Raw genomic sequence first — 20,081 nt, 5'->3', positions numbered from 1 at the left:
GGTTAACCATTATAAATCTGTTTACAAATTTCACTATGTCACCTATTACACTGTACAGCAAATTTTTTCGAAAGTGTTGCTTCCTCAGAATTTTTCTGTGGTTTTGATCGGTCACTTGAAGCTGAACACAAATATAATCTCAGACTACATATATCACGTAGGAATTTGGAGAAACAATAAATTAACTTTTATTGAATATAATACATTTAATTGCATAACGATGCTGACGCTTTGCAATAGTTCATCTAAGATAAAGTGTTTTGTTGATGATTTTCATTTGTACTCAGAGTGTCTGAAGCTTCTCACTTAAGTGTCCAACAATAATCAGCCAGCATTGATGGATTCCAAGCAACGCACATAAAATGCTGGAGAAACTCAGCATATATGGAAAAGAGTATAGTTGACGTTTTGGGCCCAGGCCCTTCATCAGGACTTGGATTTCCAGAATCTGCAGATTTTCTCTTGTTTGTCTTGCTGGATTCCAGTTGCCCTGATACCATTTATCCATGACTGTAATGTCCAGGTGAAAACTTTCATCATGCTCGTCTCTGACAGCACCAAGATTTGCAAGGGAAAAGGTCTAAATGGGAATGCAGAAAATGAAAAGTGACATGTTGCACTTCATGGCTTTGAATGCTGGAAGCATGCTGTCAACCAGCTGCATGTAGTTTGGTGCTCTGTAGTTGCCAAGTAAAATGTCAATAACATCCTTGAATACCCTCCATGCGATTTTCTCTGGTCCCACTAATAGTTCGCCGAATTGTCTGTCATTGATGACCTGTCTGATTTGTGGACCAACAAAAATGCCTTCCTTAATCTTGCCCTCGGTTATTCTGCAAAACTTCTGTCTCAAGTATTGAAATCTTCCACAGAATTTTTTGTACCTGGTGACAGCAGATTCCATTGTTGCAATCTTGAACCCAGCAATTCTGCTTTTGGCTTTGACAAACCCAAGTCTCTGACTAGATCATTTAACTCCGATGGAGTTAACAAATGAGGCTCATTTGATATAACAGGTTTAAAATCTGCATCTGTATCAGTGTCGTTTTCTATTCCTGGCTCGTGCATCATGGCATCTTCATCTATCTCCTCTAGACTCCACGTCTCTGGTGGCTTCGGTACTGGAAGATTATTATCATGTGGCACAGGTCTCATGGCTGAAGGGAGATTGGGGTAGTCAATGGATTTCTTGTTTTTAGCAGAGAAACCGGACACACTAGTCAGACAGAAGTAACAGTCTGTCACATGATCCTTCTGTTCTCGCCATATCATCGGGACAGCGAACGGCATTGACTTCCGAGTCCCTCTGAGCCAAGCTCTAAGAACGACAGCGCAGGTTGCGCAACAAACGCGAGGAGCCCAGGCTTTGTCTTGGTCGCCAATTTTACATCCAAAGTAGAGCTGATAGGCTTTCTTGATGAGCGGGGTCATGCTCCGCCTTTGAGATTTAAGCGTATACTCGCCACAAATATAACAGAAGGCATCGCGGCCGTTGCAGCATTGACGAGACATTTTGCTCCGGCAAGCACCCGGTCGTGGTGCCATTCAAAACTTGCACAAGCTGCGCGGCGGTGCGGACACTCTCTCGGTCCCCTCCGGACGAGCACGGCGCGAGTGAGCGAGCGGGGAACGCGGAGCGTGCGCCCGTGCCATCGGTTACTGGCGCCGTGACCGCGGCACGCGCCGCCAACAGCCGCGCGGCGAGCTCTCCCATTGCCGCTGCGTTTGTTTTCCTTCACGCGAGGCCGAATGGTACGGTCCGCGCGGCAGCCAATCAGCACGCCCCGAGGTGGGGGGAAACTCTCCGGGAAATAATGGAAAGCGGGCGCCATGATGATTGTTTGCTTTTAGAACGGGCTCGCTGCTGGGTTTATAGGCGAAAGCAAGAAAGCTCTAGAACTTTTGTTATGTGTTCGCAGGTACCAGAAAATGTTTCTTCTTTACTTCCAACCTATTGGAATACGGTTTCATTAGTTCCCTGCTTTGCTTAATTAAAAGGTATTTATTGTAGTATGTAAACATATGAGCTCTGAATCGTGCGAGATTTTATATTTAAATTCAGAACTTCCAACTCAAGTTTTTTTTAAAAAATAACTTAGTTTTTTTTCAAGATCGTCAACCTCATTCGTTTTATTAGAGTATTATATTTCTCTAAAAGTCTGTAGAGTCTTGGTTCAATGGAAAAACTAAGTCGCTTCTTTTATGTAGTAAACGTGAGGCCTACACGTTGTTGGTACTGGGGAGCTTTTATTTGAACGACAGAGTGACCTAGCTTTGTGGCGGAAGTGTGTGTATTGGTTTGATTGACAGGCGTATATGCCACTCCAAGGCAGGTCGCTCGCCAATGCGGTGAGCGGCGGGTTTTTCAGCACCAATGGCTGTAGTTTAGGGGCAGGACATCCGCAATGAAGGTAGGTTGATTTCGAACGTAGTTTTTGTTGCGTCCCAGTTTAATAATGGTAATACTAGGGATGCGTGATTTGTTGGTAATCAACCAGGCAGCAAATTATTATATTTTTCTGTGTTTGCTATTGCACTTCATACCATCGGTTGGTAAGTGAATGCGGTTGGTGTGTTAGAAAAGAAAGATAAAAGAAATCATTACATTTGGGAGAAAATAATAGTTTTCCCGTTCAATTCTCCAGCCTTTGACTTTGCTACCACGTTTTTATTATACCGTGTATTGATTTAGTGTAACAGTTAAGTTTTTAACGTGTTTGCTTCATAGACGCGGACTTCGAATTAGATAACCAATACAAAGAAGAACTTGTGCTGTGTGTGCATTTTACAGTAGTAATCTTTATTTGTAATTCACAGTATTCTTTGATGGTTATTCTAAGGAAAATCAAACCCCGCAATGTTTATTTACCACGTGCATTTGCTCAATATTCTTTTGAACTGTTCTGGAAACGTGAATTACAGATCGAAATAGCTCTTCAGAATTTAAGACTTGTAATATGCAAGAAATACTTAACCTTGTGAGGTGTAAGCATAAAGTGCCATCCTTCCATGAGTTTGCTTTATAGATTGGACATTTCAGTGATTTTGTTTTCTGTTCCCCATGTGTTCAAACAAAGTTCAAGCTTATAGGCAGAAGCATTGGATTTTTCACTAATGAACTTAATGTACTGTCACTACTCACTTTTGCTAATTCTTTGTCCATTTTCATATGTTCCATCCCTCCTACCACTAAATATCTATCTACTTAAAGTTATTATTATCCCATTAATATTCCTGATTGGGTGCTTGAATTCAATGCACTTGTGTGCATATGGATCGACAACAAATTCCTAACTCTTTAAGGCAGTGATTTTTTTTCATTTTGTACTCAATGTCTATAGTTTCACTAAAGAGTAAGCTAAATTGTTTATCAAAATATCAAATGTTAACAGCTTTAATTGGCTCTCTTTTCAACTGCCTAATGAAAACAAGGCAGAAAGTTGCAGTGGCTGGAAAGTGTTGTACATGCACTTATTGTTTGATTGGATTTTAGCAATAAAGAGGCTATATTCTTCCATCTCAGTTATAACTTCTACCATTTATCCGTTAGTAAAATTTTATCTGCACAATTTTTGTTGGAATTATGTTATTGGGAAACATTCCTCATAATTAATAAGCTTTCTTATGAGTACGGCTGACAGAGGAAATGTATTTTTAATTTTTATGCTTTCAATGATTGCAAAAATATCTTTTGGAAGGCAGAGCTACAAGTGCTGGAAATATGAATGAAAAGTAGGAAATTTGGGAAGTACTCAACAGGCCTAGTGTCATGTGTCAAGAGAGAAATGGCTAACATTTCAGACCAATGGACTTTCACTTCTAACGAACCATAAAGGAACCTTTAGGAGGCAGTGATCATAAAATGATAGAATTAACCCTGCAGTTTGAGAAGGAGAAACTAAAATCAGATGTATTAGTGTTACACTGGAGTAAAGGGCATGAGAGAAGAGCTGGTTAAAGTTGAATGGAGTGGAACAGGCAATCTCCGAATTCCAGGAACACTAGTGGGGATGATGGCAGAATGGCAGTAACTGCGTTTCTGGGAGTAATTTGGAAGGTACAGGATAGATGCATTCCAAATATGAATAAGTATTCTCAAGGGAGAATGACATCTATGGTTAATGAGAAGTCAAAGATAGCATTAAAGCAAATGAGGGAACGTATAATATAATAAAAATTATTGAGAAGTTGGAGAGTTGAGAAGCTTTTTAAAAAAAAAACTAACAGGGCAATTTTTTTTTTAAAAAAAAGCTCTGGGAGAAAAGATGAAATATGAAGATAAGTTAGCCAATAATATGAAAGAGGATGCCAAAAGCTTTTCAGAGGTATATAGAATAAAATAGGGGGGAGAGTGGCTATTGGAAAATTACGTTGGAGTGGTACTAATGTGGGACAAAGAAATGATGAGCAAACTTAATAAGTATTTTCATTTAGTTTTCACTGTGGAAGACATTAGCAGTATTACTTAAGAGAAAGTGCTTGGGAAACTGCAAAGTCTGAAGATAGATAGTCACCTGACCAGATGGAATATACCCCAGGTTTCTGAAAGAGGTGACTGAAGAGATTGTGGAGGCATTTGTAATGATCTTTCACAAATCACTAAATTCTAGAATGTTTCTGGAGGACTGGAAAATTGTAAATGCCTTGCCACTCTTTCAGAAGGGAGGGAGGCAGAATAAAGGAAATTATAGGCCTGTTAGCCTGACTTTGGTGGTTAGGAAGATATTGGGAGTCCATTATTAGAGATGAGGTTTCGGGGTCTTTGGAGGCACATGATAAAATAGGCCAAAGTTAGCCTGGTTTCCTTGAGGGAAAATCTTGCCGGATAAAGCTATTAAAATTTTTTGAGGAAATAACAGGCAGGATAGGCAAAGAATCAGTGATGTGTACTTGGAATTCCAGAAGGCATTCGGCAAACTACTGCACATCAGGCTGCTTAACAAGTTAAGAGCCCATACTACTACAGGAAAGATACTAACGTATAGAAGGTTGGCTAACTGACAGGAGGCAAAGAGTGGGAATAAAGGGGGCCTTTTCTGGTTGGCTGCTGGTGAGTAGTGGTCTACTACAGGGTTCGGTGTTTGGACAGCTTCTTTTCACGTTATATGTCAATGATTTGGGTGGTAGAATTCATGGCTTTGTGACCAAGTTTGCCTATATATAAAACTAGGTGAAGAGGCAGGTAGTGTTGAGGAAGCAGGAAGACAGATTGAGGGAATGGGCAATGAGGTGGCAGATGAAATATAGTGTTGGGAAGTGTATGGTGGTGCACTTTGACAGAAGGAATAAAGGTGTAGACTACTTTATAAACGGGGAGAAAATTCAGAAATCCGAGGTGGTGAGAGAGTTGGGAGTCCTTATGCAGGATTTATTAAAAGTTAGCTTGCAAGTTGAGTTGGTGGTAGGGATGCACATACAATCTAACATTTATTTCAAGAGGACTAGTATATCAACACAAAGATGTAATGCCAACACTTTGGTCAGATTGCACTTGGTGTACTGAGCCCCTTGTCTAAGAAAAGATGAGCTGATACTGGAAAGGGTCCAGAGGAGGTTCACTAGAGTGATTCCAGGAATGAAAGTGTTAATGTATGAAGAGTGTTTGGCTCTGGGCCTGTACTCACTGGAGTTTTGAAGAAAAGGGGCACCTCATTGAAACCTATCAAATATTGAAAGGCCTGGAAAGAGTGGATGTGGAGAGGATGTTTCCTATAATGGGGGAGTCTTGGACCAGAGGGCACAGTGGAATTTGTTTAGCTAGAGGGCAGCGAATCTGTGGAATTCGTGCTGCAGATGGCTGTGGAGGCCAACTCATTGACTATATTTAAATTGGAAGTTGATAGGTTCTTGGTTAGTTGAGGCATCAAAGGTTACAAGGAGAAGGTAGGATAATGGGGTTGAGAGAGACAGTAATTAGCCATGATGGAATGGCAGAGCAGACTCAATGGGCCAAATGGCCTAATTCTTCAGTATCCTATGGTCATGGACCTGAAATATTAAGTCTTGTGTAAATGAACGTGAATATTTCCAATTGATATTTGTTTAGGACTTTAAACATAGGACAATTAATAGATGCTTTTCAAATAAAAATAAGCAAAGGGTATGAAGTTGGTCAGAAGAAGCTTGGTCAAAGATTTCTATTTTAATGAGCTTTTTAAATGAATAAGAAAAGGAGAGAGGAATATAACTGGAGATATTTCTTCCAATTTTGTCAGAGTTGCAATTGGGCATGGCTAAGGGTTGAATGGATTGTTGGACTGACCATTTAGAGACAAGAAAATGAAAGAATTATAAAATTTGAGTGAAAATCAAGATCTGGTTTATATATCAGTCTGCAAGTACCGGTCTGATGGGTAAATGGGATTTACTGTGAATTAGGATACAAGTAGGAATGTTTGGACAGCCTTTTGTTTACAAGTGGTGAAATGAGAGGCTGGTCAAGTGTTATAGAATAGGTGAGGCTGGTTGTAATGTGGATTTGCATAAGGATTTTGGCAATAAATGAACTGGGACAGGGAATGTTGGTGATGCTATGCAGCAGAAATATGAAGTCTTCGTGATATATGTGGTTTGAACCCTAATTTGGGAGTCTCACTAATATAACATTGAACCAGATTAGTTGTATCCTCAGTTTTAGAGAGTTGGTTAGAGATCAGAATTTGTGATAGATGTAGCAGATGAGGTGTTAATCTTGGTAAAAATTGGAAGAAATTGATATTTATTCAGAACTAGATTTTAGTTCAGCAGTTGAACATGGTAAAGCATGGTGTCATCTTATAAATTCATAGTGATTTTGGATTACGTTGCCGAGGCGAATCACATGAGTGGGAAATGGAGGCGTGTAATAATTGATGGGGAGTTATCAGAAGTACTGTGGGAAAAGAACACGGTTGTGATTTCCCCCTCCCAGCAATACTTGTATAAATAAGAATGGTGTCAGAGGTTTTAACCAGCAAAATTGACTGCAATGAGGTGTTACAGAAAGTTGGTGTGATCAGCAAGTTACGTTGCTCTTGGATTAAGATGAAGAATTTGTAACTTTTGCCACATTGAGAAAGGGTCTGATCAGTGATTTTTAAAAAAATTTTAGCAAGCGTTTTCCAAAGCAAAATGCTTAGTGCCGAAATATGAAATACAGTGGATTTTGTCTGTCCCAATTAGCTGAAGTTCCATGGAAATAGTTAAAAAGGTATAAAGAAAGAGAAACTACTGTTTAACTGAGTAACATGTATCTAAGTGGAATACAGAACAAATTAGAGCTCTGCCAATAGTCCTACAGTACTTAAAAAATTTTGTTTTAGTTCCTAATGGTCATTGATGGAGGAATTCATCCAATGTATGCAATGAACAAAATCAGTGGAGAAACCTAGTGCAGATAATGGACTTTTTTCATACAATGCTTTGATAATTGCATCCTCCAAAACTTCATTTTCATTGTAACATTCAAGATGATCGTTGTAGTTCCTAACTTGTAGAAGTAATGTATGGTAGTGAAAGTATTTCATTTTCACTCCTGGTTGTTTCTGGCATCTCCAAGCCTTGAATCCTTCAAAATGCAGTGAGCAAAACAGTTCAGAGTAGTCTTGCTGCTTACTTCTCGCCAACTATCAGTGAACACAAGCACACGCAACTGACACCATTTAAAAATTATCCGCTTTACGGACGGAGTGGTGTCTTAACGGCCACACAAGTGCGCATGAATGACTCTATTTAGAACCTGTTCTGCAAGTTTCCAGCCCCAATTAAGCGACACAGTATCCCAAATAAATGAAGGGAATCCCAGCAATTTTCTCGATTTGTTTTTGTTCGAAAAAAAAGAGTATGCCCCAATTAACCAATGGTCCAATTAACGAGAATCCACTGTAATAATAGAAATGCTAGAAAACTTAGTGTGTGTACTGTGAACATAAGAACTAAAATAGCAGGAGTAAATCATTCAGCCCCTCAAAGATCATATCTGATCTTTTAACTGAGTGTCATTTTCCTACATTTAACACCATGTTTTGAATTCTTTTATCTAGAATGTTAGCCCTGATTGGTAGTCCAATAAATTTGAGGCTGTAGGATATACAATCAGTTTAGAAAGAGAAAGGTAGCTGTTTACAAGTGTAGAGGTGAATTTTGGGAAAGAAGTTCTGATGGTAGATAAGAAGAAAAGGACTTTGGACCTCCAAGCAAAAAGTTAATACAATGTGCTAGCCTACCAAGAAGGGCTTGTTAGTGCAAAAAGAAATAAAGGAGCTGGGACAGGATGTCAGGTACCAGGAGACATTGAAGCAGGGTTGAAAGAAAAAAGTGAAAACTTGTGCCAAGGCTGGGATGAAGGAGTAATAAAGGCAGTTGGCTATCATGAATTTCTTCAACTGCTTGGAGAAAATGGGAAGCAGTTTGCATTAAAGCATTTGGTGAGGAGAGAGAGATGTCAGAGGTGGTTATCCCTGCACTTCATGATTACTCTGGAGTAGTTTGATTTTGAGAACTGTTTGCTTAATATAAGTTTTATCATGTTAAGATTGAAAACATGTCGTTTTAATTCACGATGAATACTTTTTGTGGCTAATTAATGTCAGTGGCATCACCAGCAGTTTAGTGGTTGGTAAGAAGGCTTGTGTACTAATGGGAGTACTCCTGATTGCTTTTGTGTGGCTTTTTAGAAATCTTGCTTCCAACAAAATAGAGCAAATTTCTTCCTCTTTCTCTGGTCTGCTATCAATTTTGTATTTCTGCTTCTGGTGAGGAAACTTTCTGTACACTTTTGAAAGTTCGTATATTCAGTGCAATGTAGTTTTGATGTGAAGTTTCAGCCGGTTAATCTTGTGAACCTTAAGACAAGTCTGCCCTTCAATTCTGGAGATCTGGTCTCCACATATGGTTTTCTCAGAGGCCTGTACAATTGCAGAAAAACGCTTGGATCCCATGAAATTAAGGCCAAGTTGTTGGACATCCTAGTTGTTCGCAGTACCACACAGTAATGTTTTGTTTTAGCAAAGTCACCTAAATCTGAATACCATTTTGTGTTTCTTGCTATTTAACAAGGTTGTTCCTATCCTTATGATCAAAATAAATGGTGTCACATTTTCCTATCTGCCCCATCTGCCACCACCTTGTCTTCAAGCTTCACTTATGTTTCTGCATTGTCTTTGCTAAGCTTTTTTTATGTCATCAAATCTAGATTATGGGTCCTAATCAGTATATCTAAATCATTAACATAGATTATATGTGTAGCTGATCCCCAACCAGTGTCAGTTAATACAGTCATCTTGCATTTCATGTCTCCAAGAAGTTTTTCTCATGATCTGGAAGGGGGCATACAGCGTGTGTTGACTGTCAGAATTTTCCCATCCATCATGTTACCCACCTGTTTCACTGTGACCTAATTTCTCACTGATTGCATCACACACAGACACACACACACACCACTTTAGTTAATTGTTATTTGGCATGAGCTGAGCACCCAGGGGCAGTGCAACTAGTCACAGCAAGAATGTATAAACTTTACACCGTACCCAGGAACAGGATTAAAAACCCAGATCACTGGAGCTAACCAGTGCAGCAGTACTACCTGCTGTCAAGTTGGCAGTTGTAACTTTTCTTTTGATCTTTTGTAAGAGGTTTTCCCCCCACAAACAAGTTACTATTACATAGCTTTGCATATTCAATATTAATTTTTTCTCGAATAGAAGGTCATGGGTGGTTCTTGTGACCTTTCAGTTGATTTGCTATCCTCTGGGGCTGTCAGCAGTTCATAGTTTGCATCTTTATTTTGATGCCCTGCACAAACATCAATAAAGTCTTAATGCTATGACCATACTGTGCATTTGTCAACCTATTTTGGATTACTCATTCTTGCTACACTGTTTGTCATTCTTTATCATGATACCATGGCCTTCAATAAAGCAATGAAATATCTTTTCGTTTCTTTGGACGAATTTTTTTTTATCACAGATTCTCTTGATTGGGTTTCACCCATAGGCCTTTATATTTGATTTTTTTTTAACTTCAATTGAATTCTCATGTTTTAATTGTTAATTCTGTTTGCAAGGAGTATTGTGTTCTCCCTTTGTGCCAAGATTCGACTCAATAAGCACATCTGTCCAAAATTTGAATAATCCCTGCTGAGAAGTTGCTTCTAAAATCTAACTTGCAATACTGGCCAAATTCACCAATAACAGTGTATAGACAATATTGTAACCTACTTCCTTATTTTTAAGGTGATTGTACCAAAGTATTGGTGGGGGGGTGTCAGAGGTAAGTACACAGTAAGGTGGGTGCACAGAATGCTTTGCTGGAAGTAGTGATAGAGGCAGATACATTAGGGATGTTTAAGAGACTCTCATATGGCATTAATGGCAAGACTCTTGGCAGTGTGGAGGATCAGAGGGATCTTGGGGTCAGGTTGACTCCGTAGTTAAGAAGGCATATGGTGCATTGGCCTTCATCAATCGTGGGATTGAGTTTAAGAGCCGAGAGGTAATGTTGCAGATATATAGGACCCTGGTCAGACCCCAGTTGGAGTACTGTGCTCAATTCTGGTCACCTCACTATAGGAAGGACGTGGAAACCATAGAAAGGGTGCAGAGGAGATTTACAAGATGTTGCTTGGATTGGGGAGCATGCCTTATGAGAATAGGTTGAGTAAACTTGGCCTTTTTTCATTGGAGCGATGAAGGATGAGAGGTGACCTGATAGAGGTGTGCAAGATAATGAGAGGTGTTCATCGTGTGGATAGTCAGAAGCTTTTTCTCAGGGCTGAAATGGCTAGCACGAGAGGGCATAGTTTTAAGGTGCTTGGAAGTAGGTACAGAGGAGATGTCGGCTAAGTTTTTACATAGAGAGTGGTGAGTGCGTGAAATGGGCTGCCGGTGGTGGTGGTGGAGGCGAAAATGATAGGGTCTTTTAAGAGACTGCTGGATGGATACATGAAGCTTAGAAAAATAGAGGGCTATGGGTAAGCCTAGGTAGTTCTAAGGTAAGGACATGTTCGGCACAGCTTTGTGGGCCGAAGGGCCTGTATTGTGCTGTAGGTTTTCTGTTTTTAAAAATGGAGGGCTCTGCAGAAAGAAAGCATTAGTTTTTAAAAGGTCAGCATGACATCGTACGCCTAAGGGTGTGCACTGTTTTATGCATTATTATTAATGTTAGACCTTGATTCATCTTGTTCATTACTTTATCTTGTGTTTAGTATCAGTTGGATTATTGACTTTAGAATATCCAAGGCAGCCAAGGACATAGCAAGTGTGAAAGCCTTTATTTCTTTACTTTTTGGAGTATTATTCCTTTCTTACAGAATACAGGTTTCCCCCGCCATCCGAAGGTAGAGCGGTCCTACGAAACAGTTCGTAAGCCGGAATGTCGTAAAGCAAAGAAGCAATTACCATTTATTTATATGGGAAAAATTTGTGAGTGTTCGCAGACCCAAAAATAACCTACCAAATCAACCCAAATAACCCATAAAACCTAAAATAACAGTAACATATAGTAAAAGCAGGAATGATGTGATATTACACAGCCTATATAAAGTAGAAATACTTTTCCACAATCATTGCCTGCACTGTCCTCTGTAGCGAAAATCTCACGCAAGTGCTCTCGGCAGAAACACGGCGCAAGCGCTCTTGGCAGAAAATCTCACGCAAGTGCTCTTGGCAGGAACACTCTCTGCAGTAACCTTTAAGCTATGAAGCTGCCAAATCATACCAAATAACATGTAAAAATACACAGCTGATATAAAGTAGAAATAATGTATGTACAGTGTAGTATCAGTTACGGGAATCGGGAAGACGGCGAGCACGCTGGCGTGTTAGGCTAAGTCGTTGGAGGTTGGGTGGTGCAGTGGCCCCACCCTCCAGGCCGCCGACCGATACATTACTGCGAAGCACGCAGGGGTACAGCGGTAGCCGGGAGGCACACAGCACATCTTTAAGAAAAAAGCCGAAATAAACATGCTAATAAATTAGGTGCCGCCCGGCACGTAATTGTCGACCCAGATCAGAGGCGATTGCCGACCGGCTACCGCTGCATCCTCCGCGAATTGGTATCTGTCTGCGGCCCAGGGGCTGGGTGTCATCTCATCGTTGATCAGGGCAGGCAGCTCATCTCCTTCTATGTCTGCCTGCCTCGATGTCGAAGGTCGAGGTTCTTTGTCTGCTGTGGCTGATGTGGAAGGCTTGAAAAACGGCAGTATGCTTGACTGCTGAGCCTCATGCATTTTTCTATCATACAGTTCTTCGTAAGCACTCAAACCATCTTGCAAATATGCCCTAAACCGACGTACCCTTTCAAAATTAAAGTCGTACTTTATCATTGCAGCGAAAATCTTAAGCAGTTGCTTCACGTTCAGTTCCTGGACAACTTCACTTTTGGTCCATTCGCTACTGCATTTGGTTTTGATTGTTATCCTTTCCTCTTACAATTGCATCAGCTCTTCATCTATCAGTTCTTGGTCATGGGTTGCCAAAACCTCTTCAACATCATTTTCATCAAATTCCACAAGCCAAACTCACTTTGTCCTTACTTCGTTCACCACGATCGAAACGCTTTAATTATGTCTAGTTTTACGCTAAGTATAACACCCTTACGAGCTCTTTTAGGCTTTTCCGATACCTTAGAACTCATCTTGCTAACGGCTGCTCACAGGCACGTGTTTAAGCAATGCCGGTGAGAATTCAGTTCCAAATCCCGGGGAGAGCGGTTGCTCGGGGCGCGCGCTGCTTTTTTTCGCGCGCTGTTTTTCCCACGCGCTGCCTTTTCTCGTAACAGTGAAAACACCTTCTGTTAGCAAACACAGGTAACTAGTGTAGGTCTTTTGTAACAGTGAGGTTTTGAAAAGCGAACGTTTGAAAAATGGGGGACACCTGTGGCGTGTATCCAGTTTGTTAGGTGGCCAAGATTACCTTCAAATTAATCAGCAGGTGTCAGTGCTTCAGTTTTAAAATGATTATTGTTGTGTTCACATCCATCTGATTTGTTAGCTTCCCCTATTTCTGTAACTTCCTCTAGTCCTATGGACATCATTAAGTAGTCCCATTACCAGTGCTACCAAACACAAACAAGATGTCACTTCAGCTTGTTTCTTATGCATTTTCCCAGTTTGATTTTCATGAGTTGGCTGTGCTATGAAATCCCTAAAGCACTTGGCTCTGGAATTCCTTTCTTCAGCCTCTTGCTGCTTTTTAAGATGCTCCATAAAACTTAACTCATTCATTACTACTGGTTACTTTTCCTAATAGTGCTGCCTTTTGTTGCCTTTAAATTATTTGCTCTCAGTCTTTTCTTGTAATCTTTTTGTCTTCTTTCATGAACATCCTGATTTATTTTCAACCGTGTATCAGTCTGACGAACCCAAGCGCAAGAGCAGGACAGGGCTGACATTTGATGGTGTTCCTCTTCCTGCAACAGTGGACGAGGAATAAGGGGTGGTCCTGGGCTGACAGCCAGTCAGTTCTTTTGCTACCTCCTCACTCTTCTGTAACTTTGTCACTCCTTCTGCTTGACGCTCCTTGAATTATCCTAACATCTGTCATGTGTCCAATTTAATTTTTTAATTTGTCCTGTTGGATTAGGTGACCAGGAAGTCACTCACAATATTGTTTGTCTGGTTTCCTCAAACTAAGGAAAAATAAGGGAGTGCAATGAAAGTTCATCATATTGTTTTTTTTAGTTTAGGGGGTTTTTTATAAAACACTTTTTTTCATGTTCAATTACTCAGAGATTGGGAGGCTTGAGTTATATATTTTACTTGAATTATGTTTGTATATGTTAACCATTATCAATGTCGCACTGATCTCTTTGTATCATTAGTGTTATGTTTATTAATCTGATTTGAAAAAGAAAGTAAGTTCACCATATTGATTTCTAGGATGGGCAGTATCTGATTCAGGTGGAAAGATTAAGTAAATTGAGCTTGTATGGAAGAATGAGGACCAGTTGCATTGAAAATAGCATTCTTAAGAGGCTCAATAGGAGCTGTAATGACAATGTCTTTTTTCTCTGTTGGAATACCTTAGGGCCAGGGTCACATTGTCATAGGAACACCATTCAAGATTGAGGAGAGAAGAAATTTCATCCAGGGTATAGTGAATGTTTAGAAATTTCTTCCCAAGAAGGCTGTGGAGGTGCAAATTGGCGAATGTCTTCATGAGAGGTGAATTTTAGAAGCAGAATCAAATTTAATATCATTGTATTATGTAATGTGGTTTGTTTGGCAGCAGCAGTATAGTGCAGACATAAAATTCCCATAAATTACAAAATAAATAGTACCAAAAAGTGGAATAACAAAGTAGTATTGTTGGGTTCATAGACTGTTCAGAAATTGGATGACTTGGTAAAGAAGCTATTTCTGAATCATCTGTGGGTCGTCTTGCTTCTATATATCATCCTTGATGGTAATAATGAGTGAGGACCCTTAATGATGGATGCTGATTTCTTCAAGCACCGCCTCCTTGAAGATGCTTCTGGTTCTACCCGTGATGGAGCTGGTTGAGACTACCACCCTCCGCAGCTTCTTGCAATCCTGTGCATTGGAGCCTCTACCAGGCTATGATGCAACCAGTTAGAATGCTCTCCACCAAACATATTGGATATTAAGGAAATGAGGGCATATGAAATTACAGGAAGGTGGCACTGAGATAAAAGATGAGGCTTAGTTTTATTGCAGAGTGGACTAGGCGTGAGGGATTAAATGAGCTAGTCCTGTTAGTTCTGTTTTTCTGTGTACTTTTAACTTTAATCAGTGTCTGAACTTGAAATGTTGACACAGTTCTGAGTATTTTGACAGTTTACTTTTATTTTGGAGCCTCTTATAACTAAGCATTAAATTTGATTAAGGTAATGCATTATTGATGGAGGTGCTGTAAATCTTAAAATGTAATTGAGGAAAATATTTGATTTTTGACAATGCAGTTTCTACTTTTTGTTGCATGCTGCTATGATAGGAATTAGAATGTTCTTGTTATTTAGACAGTGAAAAGGTACATTTTTAGTTATCAAACTTTAATGAAATGCCACTAGAATGGAGGTGGCAAGTGCATATTTAATGTTTTTTTACTGAAATAATGGTGATAGTTTTTTGGGGTGGGGATGAAATGGCAAGATGTGGTTTGTGTTGTACTGAACTTTCTATCATTAAATATTCTCTGTTTATTTGGTTGTATTTTTTTAAGATCATGAGAGGCATACATTGAATAGATGGCCAGTGTAATTTACCCAGAGTTGAAATGTCTAATATTAGAGGGTGTACATTTAGGGTGAGAGAGGATGCGTGTTGGGCAAGGTTTGTTTTAACAGAGTAATGGGTACCTGGAATCTGCCAGGGATGGTGGTGGAGGCAAATATCAATGCACTTAAGAAGCTCTAGATCTGCGTATGAACTTTCAAGGCAATATTGGCTTTGTGTAGGTTTAGTTAGCAATTTAATGATTATTGTAATTAGTTTGGCACAATGTCGTGGGTTGAAAGTCCTGTTCCATGTATTCCGATGCGAAAGACATTGGTGAGGATGGGAGCACTGTCCACCAACAAGAAAGCCATTCCTAGCAGGCAATTTGTTTGTAAATTTCATGAGGTACAATTGTTTGAAAAATTATTAAACTTTGTGGTTTGGATAGACTGTGGTATTTTCCTTTTTAGAGATACAGCAAAGTACTAGGGTGCCCAATTATACCCATGTGACCGATTGACCTACTAACTGGTACACCTTTGGAATGTGGGAGGAAACTGGAGCACCCAGAGGAAATGTGTGGTCATGGGAAGAATGTACAAATTCCTTACATACTGCAGAATTGAACCCAAGTTGTTGCTGCTGTAATAGCAATGCTTATGTGTTTGTGTACTTTAGTCTACTGGTACCTTGGTGGTTTCTGTTTAATGTTTTAGAACAGCACGGGAACAGGCTGATTGGCCCACAAATTTGTGCCAAGCCAATTAAATTACTTATCAGAAAGCACTGGGACACATCATCAGTAATGAAACCACGGGTCATTGGGTGTTTCGGGTCTTTAATCATCAGACATCCTGTCCGAGGCGACCCAGCCAGGGTTGACCGGGCCTGGCTTGTGTTTATTCCATGGACCAAGATAATGAGAGACATGTAATTCTGAGGGTAATTATATATTTAAACATCATTACCTGTCATCTGTGTGTCTGGGATTGCATGGGTTAAATTGACAGTGTTTACTGGGGATTCAGTATCACTCCACCCTGTCATTGAGTTTAGTAGTGACTTGTTTTCTGTGGGCCCAGCTTGGGTTTAACTTAGTGGTTCTCTCTCGCCTTTTGGGTATCTCGGCTGCCAGTTGAACAAGTTTTGGGTGGTGGGTGGAGATGCGTCTCTGCCGAAGGAGATGTAAGGTGCTCATTCTCTTTGCTAGCTTGCAGGTTACCCTTGGGCAAGGTGTAGCATTTGCTTAGCCCAGGGGTAGGCAACCTACGGCCCGCGAAGCTATTTTGACAGGCCGAGCAAATATTGCGACACTATGGTTATCTGGCCCATGAGCGATTTATTTATTTATTTATTTATTTTTCTTTCTCTCCTTATTCTGAGTGTTTCACGCGACCACACTGATGGACATGCATGACGTCTTGTTACACTGGCCCCAGCTTCTGTTTTGTTCCAAACCAAACACTGGTATATTCGAATGACGGGAAGGTAGACTACCTTATTAATACGTATTAGATATTCTTCATGAACGCCCAGGTTTTCAGATGGGATCGTTCAAATTTGTAAACAGAAACAGTGTCACTGTGTTTTAACAAGAAATCCATGCTAAATATCCAGATATTTACATGTGCTACTATACTTGTTGAATAACTTGCGTTTCGAAATAAAATCGAAGAAAAAAAATTCCAATGGCAATGAATGCAAAACGTAGGAGGGTAGACACTGAGTGCTGAAATTTCCAAGACACTGGACACTAGATTACTTCTTCATTGAGCAAGCTCGGAAACCAGTTTGTCTCACTTGCCTAGAAAATGAGACAAAGGTCCAAGAATTGAGGAAAGAGTTTTCATCTCGTTTTGCTGATTTTCACTTGCATGCAAATGAGTTCAAGCTGTTTGCTGCTCCATTTGATGTGGAAGTGGACACTGCATCAGAAATTTTTCAAATGGAATTGATTGAGATGCAGTGTAATGACATATTGAGATCGAAATTTCATTCTGAAGATGTGTCAGTGCTTGACTTCTATAGAAAATATATTCATCCAAGTGGGAAGTATCCTAACTTAGTGGACCATGCAAAATAGATGGCATCATTGTTTGGCAGCGCTTATCTGTGTGAGCAATTATTTTCAAAAATGAAGCACACCAAAAACCATTTGAGAACAAGATTGACTGATGTCCATCTGGATAATTTCTTGCTCTTGGCATCAACAAGTCTGACACTCAGTATTGAGAAGCTTTTGAGCAACAAACAGCATCAAGTTTCACATTGATTTATCGACTGTTTGCATTAAAATTTTCTTTTTTATTATACTTAATTTACCACCATTCAATGCATCATGTTCATACGTTTATGTTTAAAGATTCTTTGTGTCCTTTTAATAGATTCAAAAGATGCCTTGACTAAAATAAATTGCAACTAAACTGAGTTCTTTGATTACTAATTGGCATCCTTGGTTAAGCACAAATGATTTTCTAGCATGCGTTATTCATTATTTTGAGGCAAAACATAACTAGATGTATTTAAATGGATAATTCCCATATTTCAAATTTTTTATGGCATTTATCTGGCCCACCGTCTGCTCATTAATATGCAATCTGGCCCACAGAGGCAAAATTGTTGCTGACCCTTGGCTTAACCCCTCTGATCAGGGTCACGTGAAGCCATGTGATGGATGATCAAGTGAGCAGCTGGTGCATGTCACAAGTCCTGGTTATGCGACCACTGACTTCAAGCAGACAAACTCAGAAGAGTATTGATAATGGATGGACCCAGAAGAAGGCAATGGCAAGCCACTTCTGTAGAAATATTTGCCAAGAACAATCGTGGTCAAAGACCATGATTACCCATGTCATATGACACAGCCCATAATGACTGAACAAATGGGCCAAGTTAGGGCTTAAGTGAGTTGGTTCCATTTGCACAGCACTTGAGCCTTCATTTGTTACATCTGTGGCTTGGAGCAAGTTGTTTGGTATCAAATCAAGATCTTTGTCAGTAAAAAATTTCTAAAAATCCAATGACAAGAATTGGCCTGTTTTGTACAATTTTGTCAAAGTAAGCCGTTCTCACTTTGCATTACAGGTTTCCCCCGCCATCCGAAGGTAGAGCGTTCCCATGAAACTGTTTATAAGCCGGAATGTCGTTAAGTGAATTAGCAATTACCATTTATTAATATGGGGAAAGTTTTTGAGCGTACCCAGACCCAAAAAATAACCTACAAAATCATGCCAAATACAGGTTTTCCCCTGCCATCCGAAGGTAGAGTGTTCCTATGAAACGGTTCATAAGCCGGAAGGTCGTAAAGCGAAGAAGCAGTTACCATTTATTTATATGGGAAAAATTTGTGAGTGTTCGCAGACCCAAAAATAACTTACCAAATCATGCCAAATAACACATAAAACCTAAAATAACAGTAACATATAGTAAAAGCAGGAATGATATGATAAATACACAGTGTATATAAAGTAGAAATTCTTATCTATAATCATTGCCTGCACTGTCCTCCGTAGCGAAAATCTCAAGCAAGTGCTCTCGGCAGAAACATGGCGCAAGCGCTCTCCAGTAACCTTTAAGCTATGAAGCTGCCAAATCATACCAAATAACGCCTAAAAATACACAGCCTATATAAAGTAGAAATAATGTATGTACAGTGTAATATCGTTTACGGGAATTGGGAAGACATCGAGCACACTGATGGTGTGTTAGGCTGAGTCGTCGGAGGTTGGGGTGGTGCAGTGGCCCCCACCTTCTGGGCAGTGAACCGATACGGATCTGCGAAGCATGCTTGGGTACAGCGGTGGCTGGGACGCACCAGCACACCTTTAAGAAAAAAGCCGAAATAAACAAGCTAATTAATTAGGTGCCGCCCGGCATGTAAACGGTGGCCCAGATCAGAGGCGACGCAATCGGCAATGGCCGCTGATCTGGACCGACATTTACATGCCGGGTGGCACCTAATTAATTAACTTGTTTATTTCGGCTTTTCTCTTAAAGATGTGCTGGGTGCGTCCCGGCTACCGCTGCATTCTCCATAAATCGATATCTGTCCGCGTCCCGGGGTTTGGGGTGGTGGGACACTGGGGTGTCATCTCATCGTCAGTCAGGGCAGGCAGGTCATCTTCTATGTCTGCCTGCCTCGATGTTGAAGGTCGAGGTTCATCGTCTGCTGAAGGCTTGCTTGACTGCTAGCCTCGCGCATTTTTCTATCATACAGTTCTTTGTAAGCACTCAAACCATCTTGCAAATATGCCCTAAACCGACTTACCTTTTCAAAATTAAAGTCGTACTTTATCATTGCCGCGAAAATCTCAAGCAGTTGCATCACGTTCAGTTCCTGTATGACTTCACTTTCGGTCTGTTCGCTACTGCATTTGGTTTCGATTGTTATCCTTTCCTCTTACAATTGCATCAGCTCTTCATCTATCAGTTCTTGGTCATAGGATGCCAAAACCTCTTCAACATCATTTTCATCAACTTCCACAAGCCAAACTCACTTTGTCCTTACTTCGTTCACCATGATCGAAATGCTTAATTATGTCTAGTTTTACGCTAGGTGTAACACCCTTACAAACTCTTTTAGGCTTTTCCGATACTTTAGAACTCATCTTGCTAACAGCTGCTCACAGGCATGTGTTTAAGCAATGCCGGTGAGAATGCAGTTCTGAATCCGGGGGAGGAGCGGCTGCTCGGGGCGCGCACTGCCTTTTTTCGTAACAGTGAAAACACCTTTTGTTAGCGAAAACAGGTAACTAATGTAGGTCTTTCGTAACAGTGAAGTTTCGTAAAGCGAACATTCGAAAAGCGGGGGACATCTGTAACACATAAAACCTAAAATAATAGTAACATATAGTAAAAGCAGGAATTATATGATAAATACACAGCCTATATAAAGTAGAAATACTTTTCTGCAGCATTGTCTAGCGCA

At 40.2% G+C, this 20,081-nt stretch overlaps 1 protein-coding gene across 4 annotated transcripts in view; it reads left to right on the top strand.

Annotated features, from left to right (window-relative positions):
- The first annotated feature begins 1,721 nt into the window (after window positions 1-1,721).
- Window positions 1,722-20,081, top strand: part of LOC140200469 (CCR4-NOT transcription complex subunit 6-like) — a 79,065-nt gene continuing 60,705 nt past the window's right edge. The window contains exon 1 of one of the 4 annotated variants that reach the window (XM_072263824.1): window positions 1,722-1,919. The gene's annotated coding sequence lies outside the window, so the exon portion shown is untranslated. Of the gene's footprint in view, window positions 1,999-2,450; window positions 2,554-14,049; window positions 14,141-20,081 lie in introns of those variants that run through there. The other 3 variants (XM_072263825.1, XM_072263826.1, XM_072263827.1) reach the window with 3 other exon arrangements.

The sequence above is a fragment of the Mobula birostris genome, chromosome 7 (genome assembly GCF_030028105.1).
Source record: "Mobula birostris isolate sMobBir1 chromosome 7, sMobBir1.hap1, whole genome shotgun sequence".
Taxonomy (NCBI): domain Eukaryota; kingdom Metazoa; phylum Chordata; class Chondrichthyes; order Myliobatiformes; family Myliobatidae; genus Mobula; species Mobula birostris.
The sequence above is the reverse complement of the archived record's forward strand: the minus strand, read 5'-3'. Positions and strand labels throughout refer to the sequence as shown.